Here is a 21,512-nt window from a genome sequence, read left to right as displayed (position 1 = left end):
GCTTGCCCACGTGTTTCTGCCTGGGCCGGACCCCTCCCCTGGGGGAGCCACATGCCCAGTGCCCGGGAGCTGTGAGCACCACACGTCGTTCTGAGCGGCCCAGTGTCTGGCTTGTCTGGGCCGCAACACATGAGTTTCAGGGCTCTGACCCCCTAGTTGACCCAGAGCTAAGACACCAGGGCTGAGGGTTCCAACACATGTCTGAGTTTCACTGGAGAAGGAATTTCATTCACCAGCTCATGACAACATCGCTCTAAAAGACAGTGGAGCCGGGCATCTCCACCTAAGGCCCTCGGCTCTGCTGGTGTCTGTTCCACCGAATCAGGGGGTACCTCCTCACCGCCTACCGTCCCTCGGGGCTCTACCCTGGGTCTCGGACCCGGCTTTTCCCCCTGGCTCCCACCCACTGGATCCTCGCAGAGCAGGGCATCCACCCTCACGATGTGGCCGCAGCGGGGTCTGTGCTCGGGGCGCCAAGCTGCCTTCACTGGTGCCTCTCCCTCCTCCTCCGCAGGGACGAGGATGTCGCATTGGAGGATGGAGGCTGCTCAGTGAATCTGGGGGATGAGGGGCCACTCAGACCTCTGCCGTCCTCACCCCAAATCTAGGTTGGACCCCAGGAAGGCTGGCTCTCACTGGATGGGGCACCGGTGAGGGCCCAGGAAGCATGAGTTTGGGAAATCTGGCCTGCTAAGGCTGGCGGGTGCCTGTGGCTGCAGCCGTGTTCTCTCTGTCTTTGCACTGAGGTATCTCCCAGTTAGAGGGACTCGAGGTCCACTTTAGGGGCTGGGATGGGAGCGGCAGGCAGGGGACCAGCAGGAAGGAGCAACCCCACCTCCAGCCTCGGGGAGGAAGGCGGAGGGACTCCAGAAGGACTTTCTCCATCACGCTTTTCCGTGACGAGAAAGGCAGCTGACACTGGGGGCAAGAAGACGGGGTCCACCCTCAGCCTGAGCTTTCTTTGGGCTTCATCACTCGGGAACCAGAGGGGGAAAGGTGATCAAACGCAGCACCTCCTGAGAAGGAACCAGGTGTTCTGGCGAGGGTCCCTCTCACCCCTGATGGACGGAGCGGCTGCCCTCCGTTGTCGTGGACAATCTACTTCTGTGAATGCAACTTCCATTCACAGCACCCCCGGCAGCCCCGACCCACCATACACTCATCGACCCACTGAAACCTCTCAAACAAAAGCTTGAGTGTGCTGATTCCCCAGCCCACAGGGCACAGGCGCCTGCCACTGCCCGCAGAAACGGTGCCGGGTACGCAGTCAGTGCAAGGGGCAGGGGGGCCTCTGGGCTGGGTGGCACTGGACTAGGGTTCAGAAAGGGACATCCGTTGTGCAACACACGCACACCGCTCAGCACCGCCCTCCCACCAGCCACGGCTGCCAAGCCCACTCCCCCTCAGGTGCTGGCCAGCTTCACCCAGGCACACCCAGGGTCGCCCGTCCTGGACCCTGCATCCAGGGGAGGGGGAGGGAAGTGAGGCCAGAGGCCCCCTCGTGTCCAAGGGGAGAACCTCCTCAGGGGTGTCAGTGGGGTCTACACCAGCCCCACAGCACTGAACTCGTTCTGTACGGACGCCCCCTGTCCTTTCTGTCCTCACGCCTGCCCCAGCTCGCCAGCTCCCTCAGGAACCTGGGAGCCCTCTGCCCGGGCTCTGCTCTCAGAGACACCCAGGCTTGGAGGCTGGAGGAAAGCTAGGTCATGGAGCTGGAGACGACAGCCCTACCCGAGGAGAGGAGACGGGGCTGGGGTCCTGGACCAACTGCACGCAGGCAGGCTGGGGGCCCACCCCGACAGCCGGTGCACAGGACCCCCGCAGGAGGCCCGGGGCAGCGGCACTGGGTGGGGGGGCGCGGGGGCGCAGAGCTGGCAGACGGCGCGGGAGGAGGTGCTGGTGCATTTGACTGTTTACGTGTAGTCCGCATGTTTCCAGGCCGGGTTCCTGGAGTGATCCTGAAATCTGCACTCCCACGGGATGATGGTGTCGTCATTGCCCCCACTTCATAGAGGAGGAGACTGAAGCCAAGGGGGTACACAACTCGCCCAGCTGTGCTGAGGCTGTGGCGGCTCCGCCCGCTTTGCACCCGGCCTCCTCGGGCCAGAAGTCCGGGCGGCGGGCAGCACGGCCCGCTCCTCACCAGCTCCGGTCTTTAACATGAGCGAGACGCCGCTCAGCGGTACCTGACTGTGGCTCCAAGCCCACTTCTTTGATCAGCGGTGACTGAATCATTTGCCCCCTCGGATTAACTCACCATTTTCCTTCTGTTGTCAGTTGGCTGATGCTTCTCTGAGGATGCTCGTCATTCTTCCAACTGATTCACACACACCCTGGGCTCCGCCCGCTCTCTGTGGCATGGGGACCGTCCCCGCCCACCTCGCAGGCTGTGTCCACATCAAATAAGGGACTCCGCAAGGGCTGATGACAGCGCTGCATCAAGGGCAAAGCCGAGTTGTCGTCCATCTCCCCGAGACGGCCTTTGTCTCGACGCGAGCGGTGAGGTCGTCGCCTGTTTGCCTCCCACCTTGCACGGCCGTGTCCTGTTCTTACGAAGCGTCACGTGACTTTTCCGTTCTCTCTGCTAGTTTCATTCTTATGCTGAGAAAAGCCTTGTCACCCCCAGAGTGTAAAAATATTCACCCACATCACCCTCAAATTCCTTTACTGTTGCATTTGTGCTACACTTCTCTCTAAAGCATCTGGAATTTATTTTTAGTTTTTTCGTGAGGTAAGAATCCAACTTCAATTTTTTTCCAAAACTTGTAACCACCTGTGCCAGTAACATTTTGCACAATCCATCTTCTTCACACTGACTTGATTCTCCCTTTCCACGTAGGAAATGCTAGCACATCTCGAGCCGTTTCGGAGCCATCTGTCGGCAGCCAGAATTCTGTTCCTACGAGCACGAGGTTGCACTACCTTCCTCGTTACCTTAAGGTGCGTCACCGTTTGCTTCTCTGGGTCACTTCACTTTGTTGTTTTCCAGAGTCTTCCTAGTGATTCTCGCACATTCTTCCAGGTGAACTCCATGTCATTTTGTTCCCCAGGTAGGCTCTGGGGACTTTAGCCGGAATTCCATCCCCGAGGTATCGAGGTGCCTTCCCTGGAGAACCGGCTCAGCTACGTGTGAAATCTTCCCGGGTGAGAACGCGGGTCTCCCCCTGAAGAGCCCTCGCCACCCGTCTCACTGCTCACCGTCAGGGTGCTCTCTTCTCAGTAACTGTTTCTCTTGCAAATGAAAAGCGTTTTTCAATCAAGTCACATTTCATTAACTTGAAGAAGCCATTGATTTGAAGATGCACCACTAACTTGATGTCACTTTCCAGGAAAAAAAAGTAGACAAGATTTAATAATATATATATAGTGGGCATGAAAACATCCCAATTTCAGGAAAATTAGTAAGTGGGGATGTGTATATTCCTTAATCTGATGTATATATGTGCGTGTGTGTGTATGTGTGTGCGTGTGTGTGTGTGTTTGTGTCAGGTAGAGAAATAAACTTGGCTCTGCTGATTGATGCACGGAACATCTAGAAGGCATCTCCATCTGCCGGAGCAGAGGAGGGACGCGGAACCTCAAACCCCGCCTGCCCTCGGCGGCTGGCTTCCGCGTGGGGCTGGAGGGCGGCCCTGGCCAGCGCGTTCCTCCAGCCCCTGGTGTGCGCCAGGCAGTGGGCGTGGAGGGAGAGGGGACGCTGCTAATTGGTAAGGGCTGCTCAGCGGGTCTGGCTTCCACTTTGCTGGAAAGCACAGTGCATTTACGTGTCCTTTGAAATTAAACATCTGTCCCTAATACTAGCGGCAGCGGACATTTTCCCCTGGTTTTTACAAGTTGGTGAAATTTCTATTCTTTTAATATAAAAACAGACAATGAATGAGTGTGACAACACTGGAAAAGTCTCAGTTCTCTGAAAGGAAATGAGCTTGGCTGAGCCCTGCTTCTGGAAAGTTCTGGGGAGAAGCCCCGCCAGGGAATCTATGTGCTGCTGTCCTGCCCAGGGGTGTGGGGGGCACTTAGCCCCCAGGTGCTGTCCAGGCAGGTGAGAACCGTGTTGCCCTTACGGCTCAAGGATGAATTCGGGAGCTGGGACGGCTGCAGGGATCCGGAGATGATGTGATGGCTGGTCCCCAGGGAGAACTTAGGGCCCCCAATGCGCCCGCCTCGTTCTCACTCATACACCCCCTTGTCCCCGCCCCAGGGAGGGCACCGCAGGCAACGCCACTGGCTGCTCCCATTTTAAGCCCACTCCCTGCCTGAGGACATGGCAGCAAAATCTGCAGAAACGCGCACTCACACACCCCACAGCTTATAGATGACACCACATAAATGCCTGCTTGCTCCCGGTGCGCTTCTAGGTCACCGGTGTCTTACTGACGCTGGATCTCTGCTCGAAAGACTTCCAAGTCGGGCCAATGCTTTAGGTATGGAGCGCCCTCCCTCCGTGGCCTCCGAAAACCTTCCCTTTCCATCTCCCCCCCAGCCCCCAACACCAAAGCCACAGTTAGCAACTGGCCGTGAGCTGGAAGAGCAGCTCCCAAGGTGGCTCAGTGTGTCATGAGACCCTGGGGCCCGCGGGCCCCCGCCGCCTTGCTGCGGTGCTGAGGAGGGCTGGGCCTCCTGCGGCCGGCTTCACTGGCAGGTGCCAGAGGCAGGGACAGTCCAAGCATCAGTCCTTGGCTCTTTGCCTGCATCTTCCCATGACAGAAAACCTCCTCGGAGTCTCTGCTGCCTCAGGCGCCCAAGAGAGATGGGGCTGGAGCCAGAAGCCAGCCCGTCCTCGCAAGGGCCCCGGGCACCCCTGGGGCTCCGGCACACCCAGCGCTGCTCCGCCCGTGGGTGCAGGGCAGCACCCAGACAGGATGAGGGAGAGTCGGGGGCTCAGGGAGGAGGTGACTCCTGGGGACACATACTTGGGGGCTGGGGTTCAGGGGCACGCCAGCAAGGAGAGTGGGGTTGCCTTTGTAAATCGGAACTTCCCTTGGCGGGTTTGCACAGCCTGTCCCCTGCTTCCTAGAGCAGAACTCAATTCCGAGTCCCACAGGCTCAGGTCTGCCTGCTGACCTGGGAAAGCGGGCCACCTGAAATGGTAGAAGCTAGGGTCCTCCTGGCACCCTCGCGCATCTTACGGAATGCAAAGCCGTTGCATTCAACTTCTGACCTTGAGGGGTGCTCCTCGCCCGGCTCCTTCGTAATTAATCCTGCTTAACTTTTCTAAAGCGATGACAATAGAACTTATTCTCTGATCGCATTTATCACTCTCCCTGTCATTAAAAATGAGACGCAGGTGCCCCTCCCAAATACTTGAAGTAAAGCCAGTGAATGCAAAGTATGAACTCCCCCCCCTCCCGGCGTCACTGGCCTGTGGACTTGTCGTCACGGGGCGGCTGCGAGCGCTGGCCTCCGGGGGCTTCATCTGGGATTTGCTTACAGAGCAAGAAAGGAAAGAGACCGAAGTTGGATTTTATCTTGGGAATCCATCTTCTGCTAAGCCAAATTAAATGCATGTATTCCATTAATATGTGGTAAGAGATTAAGATGATGATCAAATTGGCCCATCGACAGCCTTTTAGAACAAAAATGGCAATTGTTTGCCTGTGGGAAGGAAGCATTTGTGAGTTTAAAAAAAATAATCTGAAAATGAGAATAAACATTCCATGACTCATGGATGAGTCATTCAGGGTACATGTTCCCCAGCTCCCTGGAGCAGCTGACCTAATCAAGGTGCCTGGAGGAGGAGCTGACTCTGTTCCTCCCCCCACAGGAATGCAGGCGACGTTGGAGCCCCCTTAGCTACACCCACGTGTGCGTCCTGCTGGCTGTGCTGAGAAACGACCACAAGAGATGAGCGTGGAGGACGAGGCAGGTGCCCATAGTCATGCACCTGAGGGCTCTGCCCTTGTTTGGGTGAGAGCAGAGACTCTGCTGTTTCTGGGTAATTGTTCTAACTCCTCTGGAAAATATGTTTTGATCCATTTTTTCCAGAAGGCAGAACTGGAACAAAATGTGCAAGTTTTAAGAAGGGTATCTGGGCTCAATCCAGGGAAGGCTCTTCTAACCAGAGCTGCCCTGTGATGGCGCCGTCCACCCCACGTCCTATCACAGCAGAAGTATTTTCAGCAGCACCTGGACCACAACCAACTGGGGACACTTTAGCCGTCACAGTTGGTGGCCTTCCCTTATCCCCCCTGGCCTGCAACTCAAGCCACCTGCAGCTCTGTCTCAGCCCTTCCTCTGCAGCAGGAGCAGCCAGAATACCAGGGAGTTAAGGTCCCCAGGAACACTCCCAACCAGTGATGGCCAACAGGTGGTGGATAAGCACCCCAGCTCTCACACCCCTCGGGTGGGCCAGCCCTGAGGCATGAGGGACCGGGCCCAGCTGCCCCCGCCATCGCTGGTGCTCCTGCTGCTGAGACAGGAGGGCAGGGCACAGCCACTAAAAGAATGACATAGTACTGAGGATGGGACATAGCCAGGCCCCAGAGGGAGGGGCTCTGACTTCCAGCAGACCTGGAGGCTCTTTGTGTCACTGAAACACAGCAGACGCCGGCTGGCCCCCCGCGGGCGCCATGACTGCTCCGAGGCTGACCCTCAAGGGCCAAAAAGTGGGTGGCGGCCCAGTTCTGGGAAATCCTCTCCCCTTCCTCGACATGGTTGGAATGATCCTCCCTCTCACTGGCGTATGAAATCACTCGGCCCCTAAAAATTAACCACCCCACACACCGGGACCATCTCTCTTGCCTTCTGAGACAGCCCACGCGCTGTCTGGGGAGCGTCTCCCAGAGTAGACTTGCTCGCACTTCCCCGTGCCTCACGCTGGAATTCTTTCCCGTGTGAAGCCGAGGACCCTAAGCCAGGGTGTGTGGCCCAGGGACGCACCTGAGACCTGGGACACAACCGTTCTCTCGTGCCCCGTTTTCCTGCAACACTGTTAGCTTCCTCCCCATGTCCCACTCAGCATTCAGCTGCCAATGCTCCCCAGGATCACCTCCAAAATAAATAACTTGTGCTCAAACCCTTATCTCAGGGTCTGCTACGGGGGCGCCTGACCTAATTAAGGAGTCGGTGCAGTGGGGCGGTCAGGCTGCAGGGGAGGAAACTCCGTGGCCCTCTGGAACCTTGAAATCAAAACCTGGGAAGAAGATAAAGGGAGAGGGCTGATAATGGTCGGAGACAAAGAGGCTGAAGCCAGGATAAATCCAGGGACCACTGCCCACGCCCTGAGGACCAGGAAGAACCACCTCAGCCGTGCTGTGCAGGGACACTCGGAGAGCAGCCCTGCCAGTCCCGAGAGCAAACGACAGCCCCACTGGAATCTGCATCCTGAGACCCAGAGGTGCTTGTATCTAAAACCTCACAGCCATTGATTAACCCTCTGATTCAAGCTGCATCTGTAAGCAGGGGTTTTACATCACACATACGTGTGATTACACACGAGAGACACACAGTGATGGCATCTCAAATCAAGGGGGCAACACGGTGACTAACATTTACAGATTCATTAAGTTAAACACTGCTTTGTCTTAAACGAAAATACTTTCAATTGTTAAACATGGAAGAAAAATGAAATTAAACATTAAAGAAAAATGACATTATGAAAGTCCAAAAAGGAATGATAGTTGAATATTTATATAACCATAGAATGGGATGGGGGATTTTTCAGAGTAACCTCAAAGCAAAAGCTATTAAAAAACGATGTCTACACAGACACCTAAAACTTCTTTACAGCAACAATAAAGTGAAAAGAAAATACAAAATGGTAACAGTATTCTCAATACACAAGACAAATTGTGAATGGTCTTCATGTAGAGAAGGCATTTCAAAAACAAAGAACAATGGACTATAAATGGGCTAAGGACACGAATATAAACGCTACATAAATTAGGAGGAGTTTTAATCTCACTAGTAACTGAAGAAAAACATGTGCTTTCCTATCAAAAAGAAAAGGTCTGTTAGGTGTCCATGGCCCATGTGGATGGAAATGTGAGAAGACAGATCAACACTGTCCTGAGGTGTAGGTAGATGTGGAAACTATTCTGAACTGGGAACTGACAATCACATGGGCAGCCGAAGGTAAGCCCCTTCTTCCGTGAATTTTACTTCTACAAATTGAGTACTCTTTTTCTCTAAACGTAAACTACATAACAGTGCAAAAGCGATATTTTAAAAATACTCATTGCAAGGCAGTATTTGTAGCAGACAATGTTAGGGTGGGAACAACTTAGCCATCTAGAAATACAGGTGTGGTTAAATACACTGCTGTGCACGTGCACAGTCAGACGCTGTGCAGCCATGAAAACTTGGTGGAAGCGGTGCGTGGATTGGCACAGAAAATGCTCATGCAATGCTAGGTGAAATCAGAAGTTATGAACCTTTTGGGGGGGTGTGTATTGACACAAGAACAATCGGAAGGCCACTCACAGTTATTCTTAGTGAGCAGGGATTGCCATGGGTTTGTCCCATTGTATTTTCTGGCTTTAATAAAAATCAATTACCTTGGGGGTAAGAAAAAAAATCAATATTTGAAATTCAGTTTTGAATAAAAATAATAAACATTAATCAACTATGCATTTAACTAAAACAGGAAGGAGAAAATATTTCTAATTAAAAAATCTAAGAGGAAGGAAATAATAAGGACTAAAAGATAAATTAAGACATTATGAAAGAGAACAGTGCCATGGGTAAATAAAACCATGTGTTCTCTGAAAAAGCAATAAATAGACAAAAAAGGCGGAATAAAAATGTGCACATGCGTTATGATCTCAATTATGTTTAAAAGCACAGAAAATACTTAGAAGCAAACATGCCAAGATGTTAACACAGGCTGCGTCTGGGCACCGCGTTTGTGTTTTTTTCTGTCATTCTATACCTTTACTCATCTTCCAAACAATTTACAATGAACACGAATTCATTTCATAACCTAAAAAAAGTTATGCTGGAAATAATGTGAGGGAAAACATAAGTAAATAGAGTTTTCAGTGAACATGTTGGAAGCAGAAATGACAGGTGGTTGAAATAAGGCTAAGGTAAAAGTTGAAGTCGGCTGCGGCAGATCCACAGACTTAGGTCAAAGAAATTCCTGCCCTGACTTGAACTCTAGACTCTGGGCCCTCGAGATCTGGGGGTCTCCAGGGCGAAACAGGACACGAGGAGGGCGCGTCAGGGGAAGAAGCTGTAAGAGCGCGCGGCCGCCTGCAGCGGGACGGGAGGGAGCCGGGAGCGCACGGACGAGCTGGAGGACGGGAGGTACCAGGCCGGGCTCCCCGGTAAAGGGGTGATTATGGGCCCTGCTAAGGAAGGGATTAGGCTCCCGGCTGATAATCGCAAGCAGCTGTGAGGGAGGCTGTGAAGAGTGAAAAGGCAGGCAAGAGGGTTTGGTCGACCAAACAAGGACAGTCCCCAAGATGGGGGCGGCTGGAAGGAGTGAGGCTGCCGTCGGGGGATGTGGGGCCGCGTTTTGTTCTTTGAGTTGTTTTCACAAACTTCTGTGCTTTAGGCCCCTTTCTTTTTAATCAGGTTGTTAATTTCTACGATCGAATGCTTATTCAAGTTGCAAATTTTTCATATGTTAAAAGGTTATAGTCATGTTAGATCAAACGTTCCAGATTTTTTGAAAGCGTATGGATCAAGCTGTTGAAAATACATTGACTCTTCCAGTCTGAGGACATATTTTTGTCAAAGCTATGGGGAGACAGTCACCCTCACACACTGCAGATGAGAATAAACATGCATGTTCTCCTGTGGGTGGGATCTCAAAATACCTAGCAAAACTGCAAATTCATTTACCCTTTGACCCAGTAACTCCAGCTCTAGAAAGAAACATTCCAAAAGATACACTGCAAAGAACACACAAACATACATGCATAAGACTAAGCATTGTGACACTCGTTATAATTGCAAAAGACTGGAAACAAAGGCCTATCGAAAGGGGGCTAATTAAATGAGCTATGGTGCGTCTGTACACTGGGGTATTATACACCCATAAAAAGGAATGAATATATCTGTAGACTGCTATGGTTTGATCTCTAGGACATATTGTTAAGTGAAAAACTCATGATGGATAACCATATATGGTAGGTTATTATATATTGGGAAAAATAGGAGAATATTAAAATATACATGTGTTTGCTTATATTTTAAATGGAAGGATAAAACCAATTTCCACAAAATTACCTAGCGGAGGACGGAAGGGATAAGATATAAGGACAGGGTAGAAGCTGTACTTCTGTGAATGTACCACTGTGTTAAAGTTCTGACTTAGGAAGCATGTAAATAATTTTAACACCAAAAATCACCTAAAAAGCAACTCTCGAAAATCTAAAGCAAAATGAAGCACATGAAACTGCCTGTGTGTCAGGTTGGTGAGAAAACAAGCATAGAGCAAGTACTCAATGTGACTTCTAAACACAGGGATTTGACTGTCCACCTCTAGTGGGATATGCCCCAGGGACCCACGCACACAGATTAACCTACTTTCAGTAACTGTATTGTTGCTAGTTGATGTTGGTATTGTCATCCTGAGGTGGGGGGGGGTGTATCATAGGACAAGACAAATTAGTGACTACTTTGGTGTCATGAAGAACCAGAATTTTTCACTTTGGAGAAAGGAGATACACATGGATCAAGTAAGCTTAGTAAATTGTAATAGTCCTAAATTTGAGTTGGAAGGAAAATTATTTAATGCTAGATGCATTTTGTCTTTTTAAACTTTCATTTCCTAGCCTGTCCATTTGAAAGGCCCAGGAGTCAGGAAAAACATGGTAGCAATGAGCACCCCTAAAGCCTGGATGTTGTTCTCTATACACCATCTCCTTTTAAAAGGGACCAAAGCTCCTTGAGGAAGGGGCTGCAGGGAAACACAGGGTGATCCTGGCACATTTTATCATACCGAAACAAGAAAAGTATCAAATAGTACTAGGATCTGTCAACAGTCTAGGACTCAACTTGAAAAGGCTCCTGTTGGCCAAAGATGGGACAATTTGAGCTCGAGTATGGATAACAACTGAAATAGATTGAAACACATTCACAGTTTATATCAATGAATTCATAATTATACTAGTAAAGAAGTCTTACTGGTCAGCTCTGTAGGATGCCGGAAGCCAACTCATTACTTACTTAGAAAATTGGCAATAAAGAAAAACAGTAAAACATGTATCCTGTCTTTCCTGTATGAGCCGTATCAGGGGAAGAAAAGCTGATGAGGGGAAGTTTTCTTCACGTATGTATTACACTGATCATTGAAGAAGAAATAATAGAATTAGAATGTAACAATTTTGCATCCCCCCAAACCGTTGAAGTAATGGAGCTAGGCAGTGATTGCAGAATTAATGGTTCTAATATCACAAATAGAACACAACACCCAAAATTGATGCCTTTTGATCAAAATACACACTGTTATGAAGCATTCTTACTTTTTTAAAGAAAAATGAAAACTTTAATCTCATCAAAATTCTAAATAAAAATATTAGTAAATAGAATCCAGCAATATATGGAAAGGATAGTACACCATGACCAAGTTGCTTTCCTTCCAAGAATGCAAGGGTGCTGACTCACCACATATATTAAAGGAGAAAAAAATTTAAGATCATCTCATAAATGTTTTTGAAGTACTTGTAAATTGAATGCCAATTCATAATAAAAATTTATATTGCAAAATATTTTATTAATATTACAAACATTTTATTTCAAAATAAAAAATTTTTACTAGCAAACTAATATTAGAAGGAACTGTCTTAATCTAATAGACAACTTCTACAGAAAAGCTCTAGCAAACAGTATAATTAATGGTGAAATACTGAAAACATGGGGGAAAAAAGATGTTGGCGATCACCACTCTCATTCAACTTTATGCTGTAAGCTCGAGTCATAGCCCATAAACTAATGTAAGAATATATTCTCATTGAGAATAAAACAAGATATAACAGGTATAATAGCTGGAAATAGAGAAATTCAGCTGACGTGATTTGCAGATGATTGATGTGTATTTAAAGAAAAAAATATTATTCTACAAGCTCTAAACAATTAGAACCAATAGGCAAATTTGGCAAAATCACTAAGTGCACTAAATCACTAAGTGAACAAAACCAATTTTATTTGTAACTGGATACAAGCAATTTGAATTTGAAATAAAGACGCTACAATTTACAATAACATTTAATACTCTAAGATATCTGGAAAGAACTCTGTATTATCGAAAGTAGTTAGAGAAAACCCAGACAGATGGAGAGGTGTACCACGTTCCTAGACTAAGAGTCTCCATATTGTGAAGATGTCCATTCTTTGATCTATAGATCCAATGTGATTCTAATCAAAACCCCAACATGATTTTGGTAAGAAACTGAACAAGCTGATTTTTTTTAATGTATATGGATGTGCCAAGGACCATCCAATATTGAAGACAATATTGAAGCCAAGACAATACTGAAGAAGAATAAAATTGGAGAACTTACAGTACCAGACACAATGAAGCTATGGTGGCTAATTTAGTCGTATTGACACAAGGATGGGGGGAGAAAACAATGGAACATAACAGAGAGTCCAGGAAGAGACTGACACATACACAGACACCTGACTTATGACCAAGGTAACTCCACGTAGCAATGGAAAAAGACTTTCCTTTTAAATAAACAATGCTGGTCAATTAGATATTCATGCAAAGAAAAGTTAATCTGGACTTACAGCTCACACGGTACAAAGACATGAATTCTGGATAGACTGTGGATCAGAATGGGAAATCAGAAGAGCCTTTAGACGATATAAGCAAATGTGCTCATAAACGTGTGGAAGACAACTATTTCCTATGCAACACGCAGAGAGTATTAACCATAAAAGACAAGACTGACTAATTGGACCACATTAAAATTGAAAACTTCCGTTGATCAAAAAAAAAATTTTAAGAGTAAAAAGCCAAACCACACAACATGGGAGGAGATATTTCAAACACAAATAATTGACAGTCTTATATCCAGGAACCAGGTCTAGAGATAACGGAAGCGTCAGGTGACTCCTTTCACTTCTGACCCACTCCTGTCTGGCCAGCAGGGACTCCAGTGCAAAGCACTGGGTGGCTGGGATGGGCAGGAGGGGCCACCCCGGGTCACACAGCCCTTGCCGCTCACTCTGCTGCAGAGCAAGCACGTCCCAGGAATGAGCCGGGAGATTAAAAGGCCCCGTTTGAGTAATTTCACCTGATGCGCCAGCATGTGCTATTTTCGACCCGGCCCCTTCCACTTTACAAACTTTAAGAATGTTCTCAGAATGCAACTTTGAACATTTCATAATGTCTGGGACAATAACTGGCTTATGTTCAGTACAAGGCCAGCACCTGTCGGGGGAGCTGCCAACACCTTTGCCCCAGGTGCTTAGGCACAGACTCATTAACCTCCTAGGGAGGGTGGGACGTGAGCCATCACAAAACCACAACAGATCCTATGAGCCTCTTAGACTTTCAACAGCATCTAATTCAGGCACTTTCACGCAGAGGATGGAACTGCAGCCCCAGTGTAAAGCGACTTGGTCAAGTGCCCCCAGGCAACTGCAAAGCAGAAAACAGTAGAACCCACGTCCTCCCATCTCTAGTCCGGGGCTGTCTCCCGCTTTACAGTGCAGAGTGGATTGTACCACGCTGGAGAGGATGGAGAACTTCTTGCACTAAAGATGCTAAGATTTCTGTAAGGGGATGACATTTGTATGTGCAGATGGCATCTCCATCCCATCGCTAACACCACCACTTGGACTCACTCAGCCTGGTACTTACTGTTCTTCATGGCCACATGGCAAATTACTGCAAACGTATCAGCTTGAAACACTCCCGTTACTGGCTCACAGCTCTGTAGACAGAAGCCCATGCACAGTGTGACTGGTTCTCTTCGCTGGGTCTCAGCGGCTGAAATCCGGGTGTCGGCTGGGCTGTGTTCTCATCTGGAGGCTCAGCTAGGGAAGGATCCACTTCCAAGTTCATTCAGGTTGTTGTCAGAATTCAGCTCCTGGTGGCTGCAGGGGGGAGGCCCCTGCTCTCTCGCTGGCTGTCAGCCAGGAGCTGTTACCCCCTCACAGGCACAGCCCGCATCCCTCACCACGCAGCCCCCTCTAGCGCATGCAGGGTCCCTCTCGTGCTTTGATGCACTGACTTCCTGTCTCTGACCTCTAGAGACTTCAAGGGTCACGTGCTTAGGTTGGATCCACACAGTAGTCTCTCCTTCTTAAGGGCAATTGTGCCTTTAACCACACAATCATGGAAGTGAGATCCACTATAGGCACGTCTTACACAGGGGGTATGCAGCAGGCTGGGGTCTGGGGGCTATCTTAGAGTTCTGCCAAAGGCACCCTCCCCACACAGCCCCAGGGAGCCTGAACACTGGTCCACAGACTCCGCACCACGTCACTGCAGCCATCGTTAGTGCTGGGAAGGACCTCAGAAGGCAGGAAAGCCGGTTCCCTAGACCTGCACGCCATGGTGAATTTGAACTTGCTTCTAGCTGGGATAAGGCTGTTCTAGTTCAGTCAAACCATAACCAATTCCCTGCTCTGCCTTCTTGGTTAGACTCATAGTTTTAGTATTTCCAGCTTTTCCCTCCACCTGCAAGAACCGTGTGGAAATGACCCCTAATGGCCCCTGAAAAGATCAAGGGCCAGCCAGACGCAGACGTCTTTAGCTGCCGTGTTCTAAGCTGCTGGCAATGTGCGGAGTAATGCTCTCCTGATCACCCTGTTACTTCCTGGCTAGGTTCCTTCACCAGATGATAAATGGCCACAGACGGCTATTAATTAAATGAAAATGCAGCAACCAAATGTGAAGAGCTCAAACTCTTTTATTTTGAAGTATCTTTTTTAAAAAGAAACACTGGGTAGGAGAAAAATGTGCCATACCTTTTCGCTTATACATTTATTTTCAACATCTAAATGCAACTAACTTCTGGTTTCATTTCCTATGAAACAAGTCTTTGAACTTGTTTTTCCTTCTAAAATCATCCCAAATAAACTCACATTAACTAGTGAGTCAAGCTGCTCTTGTGAAAGAAACACTACAGAAAGAAAATTGAGTCCATTTCCAAAGGCAAAGAGGAAAGAGTGGTGAAGGATTAATTTATAAAGTGAACCACAGGGCTGTCGCCAGTGCTTGTCTTGTCTTTGAGACAAAGCCTTAAAACCTTAGCATTTTAGAGGCATAAAGAAACCAGAGGATGCTCTGACATAACCTCTTGTTTTTACAGATAAAGAAATTGAGTCTGCAAGAGGAAGTGAGCCCTCGGAGCCGCATGGCTGGTCTGGTTAGTGGCTAGCCCCAGGAGTCCTGATTCCCACGGGCTCTTCATGTGGTCAAGTCATCTCCCTGACCCCTGGAATAGGACCAAGGAGCCACCCTAAGATGTCTCAAACCCACTTCTGGTTTCATGTAGAGGGTGTTGCTAACGGAAACGCAAAATGACGTAAATTAGGCAGATTCTCATGTGTTACTGTTTTGAACAAAGACAGAGCATCTGTCTTCACTTTGCCCCTTGCAGGAGAATCTCCTGCGTGAGCATGCTCTGGATCCACCCTGATGATTCTCTGCGGGGTGGGCTAGCCAGTGAGGGTGAGGCACTCAGCGCTGTTCGCTGAAGGGCATCTCGGCATGGCAGGTGGCCCCCAGAGCCTTCGCTCCCGAGTCCAAGGACTGCCGACTCTGGGATGACTTCCCAGGTGGGCCACTTCACTCCTTCTGCCCTTAGAACCTATGCTGCCTCTTACCAGAGAGTCAGCAGTAGTTTAACGTTATTTTTCCTTATTAATAAGGGACATTTTGAAGTTTAAGAATGATTCGCAGAAAAAATCAATTTAAGTGTGAAGTGTTGGCATAAAGTATTGATAGTACTTTTTCTGTACAAAAAATGAAAAACAATTTTTAAAGTGTATGGATTTGGGAAACAAGAACTTTTAAATACCTTTTAAATTCAAGATCTGTCAACCTTGGCACCACGGACACTGGGGGTCAGATAGCTCTGTGTGTGTGCCTGTCCTGCGCCCTGGACGAGGTTTGGCATCATCCCTGACCTCCATCCACTAGAGGCCAGGAGCACACTCTCTCCCCCTCGTTCTGACGACCAGTGATGTTCCCAGACAATGCCAATGTCCCCTGGGGGGCCAAAATGACCCTGGTCAGCATCCAGCAGAACACTGAGCACATTTCAGATATAAACGAGCACAGACCCTGCTATGGCCCAGACCCAGGGAGCCCTGGGAGGCAGATTCACAGTGAGGTCAATGTGTGATGTCACCAGACGCACTTCTACAGTGCAACTTAAAGAATGTCCAAGGGGTGGGGGAGGGTGTAGCTCAGGGGTAGAGCACATGCTTAGCATGTACAAGGTCCTGGGTTCAATCCCCAGCACCTCCATTAAATAAATAAATAAATAAACCAAATTACCCCCCCCTTCAGAAAAGGAAAAAGAGAAAAACAAACAGGAAGGAAGGAAGGAAGGAAGGGACTTCCTAACAGGCAGAGCTGCCCAAAGGAATCAGCTGCCCAAGGAAACAGAACATCATTTTCAACAGATGTGCCCAAGAGGAAGGGGAGCCAGGAAACTGTGATACAGACTCATGTGGAGAGGGACCACTACCTGCAGGTTGAAGGGGCTAGGAGACCAGTTAGCCATCTCAGTTCAAGAGACTGGCCTCAGCCTGGTTAAAAAAAAACTTACCTATCTGTAAAACATTAACTGCTTAAAGCCCTGCTTTCCATCGTTTTTAGGTTGACTGAAGCAATAATGTCACATTGCAAAAAATTTGGAAAGCACATAAAAGTACAAAGAGACATAAAACAATCGCCTTGAATCTGACCAAAAGAAATTCCTCTTGACATATGTGTATATTTCTGTCCAGAATGATGTTCTATGCATGCTTTTTTCATTGTTGAGCTTGCTTATTTCGTTTTAAAATTCTGTATTTAAGAGTTCTCCTCCTGTCAAGAAAATTCCTTGGAAGCAAAATGTACCATAATTTAATCAACTGTCCTCCTATAGTTGGGCTTTTATAAAAGTCACCAAAATAAAGCAACTTTTTTCTTGATAAGTGTGTCTCCTGCCTGTAATATGCTTAGCTCACATCTAGCTCAGTGCGTAGTAAGTGCTCAGGAAATCAGAAAGTCCTTTTATTATGTTTTTAGGCTGCTTCCCTGAAAAGTTAAACTCTCACCAGCATGAAAGTGTTTCTGTCTTATAAAACCTTCCCCGGCATTAAATCTCTTCACTTTTTTGTAATTTAATGGGTGACAATAAAACTCATTGTTAATTTAATTTGCATTTGTTGACTACCAGTGAGGTTGCATACTTGGGTAGTTTATTAAACATTTTCTGTAATAGATGATCTGCTTATGACATTGCTTTGAATTTCTTGGAAACTTAGCTCTTTATTACTTGCAAGAGCCCTTCTCTTAATAAGGATTTTAGATACTAACCTTTATCTTTCACTGATGTTTGTTTTCTTATTCTTTAATTACACACAAATTTGCAGGAGGGAAAACTCCCAGGCAAGGTGAACTTTCCAATAAAAATCATAAAACACTTGACAAAATCTTTTTCCATCAGACACAGTTAATAGAACCAAATCTTGGGAAAATTCATACCTAATGAAATAAGGAGGAAATGAAGCAATTTTAAAAGGACTTTAAAATCAAATTGTTAGAATTTACAGAAATAGAAGGAATAACAACCACTAATTGTGAACAGAAATTTCAAGATTAAGAAGGATTCATTTGGGAGTCACAGAACTGGAAAACATTGAAACAAACAAAACCAATAGATTTGGCTTACATTTTGTTACATTAATAGATACAATAGAAGAGAGAACCAATGAATTAGAAAACAGAAGTAAGACCATCACTCAGATGCAGAGCAGAGAGCTGAAAAATCAGTTCAGAGACACGAAGGATGTTGAACCCAAGCTGTATCTAGCAGCAGTTCCAGAAGGAGAAAATAAAGACGGGTTAGTGGGAGCACTTCAGCAGACAACAGCACAGAGTTACCCATAATAGAAGAAATATCTGAGTCCTCGAATTAAAGTTCACTTAGAGAGGAGAAGGATTCAGTTTTTTGAGGAATCCAGGTATAGACACATGCTGAGAAACATCAGGGGGAAAACTAAACTATTTAAAACATTGGAAAGAAATGACAGGTAAGCAACAGAGGTTTCATCCATGCAAACAGATGCCAAAACTGAAGTAACAACTCCAAACGCTAAGGAAAAATAACCATCAACTGAGAATCCTGGGCTCAAGGGAACTGTGTAGACACACAACAGTTAAGGGCATTCCTGTGCTTAGACCAGTGGTCTCCAAGTTTGTCTGTATGTTGGAATCACCTCAGAAGTTTCTTAAATGCTGATGTCCCTGTTCCATCCCCAGAGATTACAACTGCATTGAGACAGGGCTTGGCCCAGGCTTTGGACTTTTCTAACATGCAGAGAAGTCTAGCAATCACTGGTATAGACCCTTGAATTAACTTCTGAAGAATGGGCTCTAACAAAAAGAAAAATGAACTAAAAAAAAAAAAAACCAATAGAGGAGTGTAATAAAATAGAGTGAGCAAAGAAATCAGAAAAAAAAATGTGTTAGCCAATTAAGTACTGAACTTTAAATAATACAGTAAACAGTCCATATTGAATCTTCATTATAAAATATAAAAATAATAGTAAAAATATTTATTAGAAAAACACCAGGAACTAAAATTCTAAATAATAATGTGGACAATAGGAAGCAGGAAGTTCAGGGGTCAGTTAACATGCTCCTGGTTTCCGATCTTCTTTGTGAAGAGGGTTTAGAGTTAACTATCAAATTCACTTGAAACTACAAAGCAAAATCAGTTGTTAAAAAGTTATAGGTAGCCATTAAAAGAACAGATACAAAATGTTTACCTTTCAAATGGCGGAGCAGGGAACAGGGAAATAAAGCATTCAACCTAATGAAGTCATTAAAGAGAAAAAGAAACACGAAGAATAATGCTGAACAGAAAACAGAAAAACAATGCTGGAAATAATCCCAAATGAGTCGGCAACCACAATAAATGTAAATGAATTAAATCGCCTTTCTAAAGACAGTTTTTTCTTAATCAGACAGACCCTAAAATTGAACTTTTGATTGGACACCAAGATAAATGGAAGTGAAAATCCTAAATAAAGTGTCAGGTTCACAAAGGAAATGGTTGGGGACCAGCCCACACTGCCTTAGAGCTCAAAAACATAGGGAGAACCAGAAGATGGAGAGAGTGTGGGTTTGTGGAACAAGCTTTGGTCAAAGCTGTTCTTAGAGTTCACGCCTTCCTGAAGCCAAGAGAGCAGGCGCAGCTGTGCCTCCGGGAGCCTGGCGCACGTGTGATGCTGCGCTGACTTCCTCCTGCCCCAGACAGAGATTCAGGTCAGCCGCGTGAGCCGGAGCGTGAAGAGAGGGCTGCTTCGTGGAGGAGGCTTCCGCAGGCCGGTTTTGTTGGGCACGAGCTGTTCTCCTGGACCAGCTGTGGGCTGTGCAAAAGAGAGGGGCTGGGAGAAGGGAGACGGGGGTGAGAGACAGACAGAAGCCAGAAACAGATACTCACACACACACACACAGGCGGTTTCAGGTCCTGTCCCAGAGGACCATCTGAAGTGTCTGAGGACCTTGAGCAGCAGGGGATCTGGGCAGAGGCAGCCGGAGGTGCTCACCCCTGAGGTCCAGCACAGAGCACCAGTGAGGCCAGAGGCCACAGTGAAGAACCCCGAAAGGCCCCACCAGGACAGTTTCAAACCCCTGCTAGACCTGCAAGGCAGAAACACTCCCCACTGCCCTGCCCCCTCCACCTGCTCCAGCTGGGCCGGGGGTTGCACCTCCCTGAGGAATGCCAGCCACCAACCACAGAGGCTCGGCGGGGGTGAGGCTGGTGGGTGGTAAGTGAATATAGAAGTTTTGATTAATAGCTAAGCTGAGCTGATTGGATTTCTGAATTGAGACGCGTTTAAGGACTTCGAGTGGCAGCTGTGTAAGATGACCACCAACAAACACACTTTAAAGAGACAGGGAGCAAAATTCAAGTCCTGCTTTGATTTCAGCATAAATCGTGCTTGTTCCACACACGGGTCACACAGTGCTCAGCTGCGCACGCTCCCCGAGAGGAACACCCCAAATGCAAGCAAACAGAGAAGCTGAAAGTGAAGAGATGGGGAGCAGCAGGCCGTCGCTAAGCCAGAGGAAGTGCGAGTGGCTTCATGACCATTAGACAGAAGATTTTAAGGAAAAAGGTAAAATCAGGAATTAAAATCATTTTAATAATAAAAGCAATAACCCTCTAAGATGAGCAATCGTCAGCACACACCGGTGCTAAGACAGCCTCAACACACACAAAGCGGAAACTGACAGAAATGCAAGAAGCTGACAGATCTGCGGCTGGAATAAACCCTTTGAGCATGCTTCTCGTCCTCACAGAAAAGCAAGCTTTCAAAGTATCAGTAAGAGTAGAAAAGGCTGAAGCGCCGTGGCTGAGCTGCGGGATGTAAGCAGACAAGCGGTGGAGAGAGATGGCCTGGGCCCCCACAAGACAGACTGCACATTCTTTTCAAACACATAAAATATGTTTTTAAAATTTGAATATACCCATAATGGATCACAAAGGAAGTCTTGAAAAATACCAAGGACTGGAAAACATGCGGTCCACAGTGAATTTAGAAATAAAATTTTAAAGCTGGCTAAAATGCACCCATACATTCGGAAACTAAATAACACTTTTAAATAATTCATGGGTCTGGAAGAAATTTAATGGAGATTATAAATACGGAGGACTGAATGACAACAAAAGAGCTATACAGGAAAATCTGTGGAAAGCAGATGAAGGGGATATTATAAAGAATTTATAATATTAAACATTTATTTTAGAAAATAAGAGAGGTTTTTAATGAGTGAGCTAAGAATGCAATATAAGAATTTACATAATACAGATCAGTGTAAAACCAAGGAGAAACAAAAAATAATCATAAAGGTAAAACTTATGGAAATAGTAAATAAAGAGGCAACAGAGACAAACAGAAGAATCAGAAAGACAGCTCTTCAGAAAGGATGATAAAAATACAGATTAATCCAGAAAAAAAGGCATGAAGAAATATTAGAAATGAAAAAGAAGAATTACTGATAAGCTGTGATTAAGACTCAAAAATAAGTTTTAAATTTCGTGCCAGTGTATTTGAAATCTCGCACGTGGAAGACAATTTTCTTTAAAAAGGTAAGTTGCTGGGCTTCCGTTTTCATTCACGTGCCGCAAAGACTAGAAAAGGAGGAAAGACTGTCTCCTTTCGTGAGGCAAGCATCCCCACGGTAACAAAACAAGGCAGAAAAAAGAAAGAAAATTATGAAAAATCCTCTGCGCAGCAAAGGAAACAGTCAAGAAAATGAAAGGCAATGTACGTAGTAGAAGGAAATATTTGCAAACCATACATCTGATAAGGGGTTAATTTGCAAAATGTATTAGGAACACAAGTAACTCTGCAGCAAAAAACCAGATCAGCCGACTGCAAAA

The 21,512-nt window shown here is 46.8% G+C and overlaps 1 long non-coding RNA gene across 1 annotated transcript; it reads left to right on the top strand.

Moving 5' to 3' along the window:
* The first annotated feature begins 1,913 nt into the window (after positions 1–1,913).
* Positions 1,914–3,366, top strand: LOC140696276 (uncharacterized). Its single transcript, XR_012072421.1, has 3 exons — positions 1,914–2,731; positions 2,840–2,940; positions 3,051–3,366. It is a non-coding gene; the product is annotated as an uncharacterized lncRNA (long non-coding RNA).
* Positions 3,367–21,512: the final 18,146 nt, after the last annotated feature.

Source organism: Vicugna pacos, chromosome 5 (genome assembly GCF_048564905.1).
Source record: "Vicugna pacos chromosome 5, VicPac4, whole genome shotgun sequence".
NCBI classification, from domain to species: Eukaryota; Metazoa; Chordata; class Mammalia; order Artiodactyla; family Camelidae; genus Vicugna; species Vicugna pacos.
This window is presented reverse-complemented; position numbering and strand designations above follow the sequence as displayed.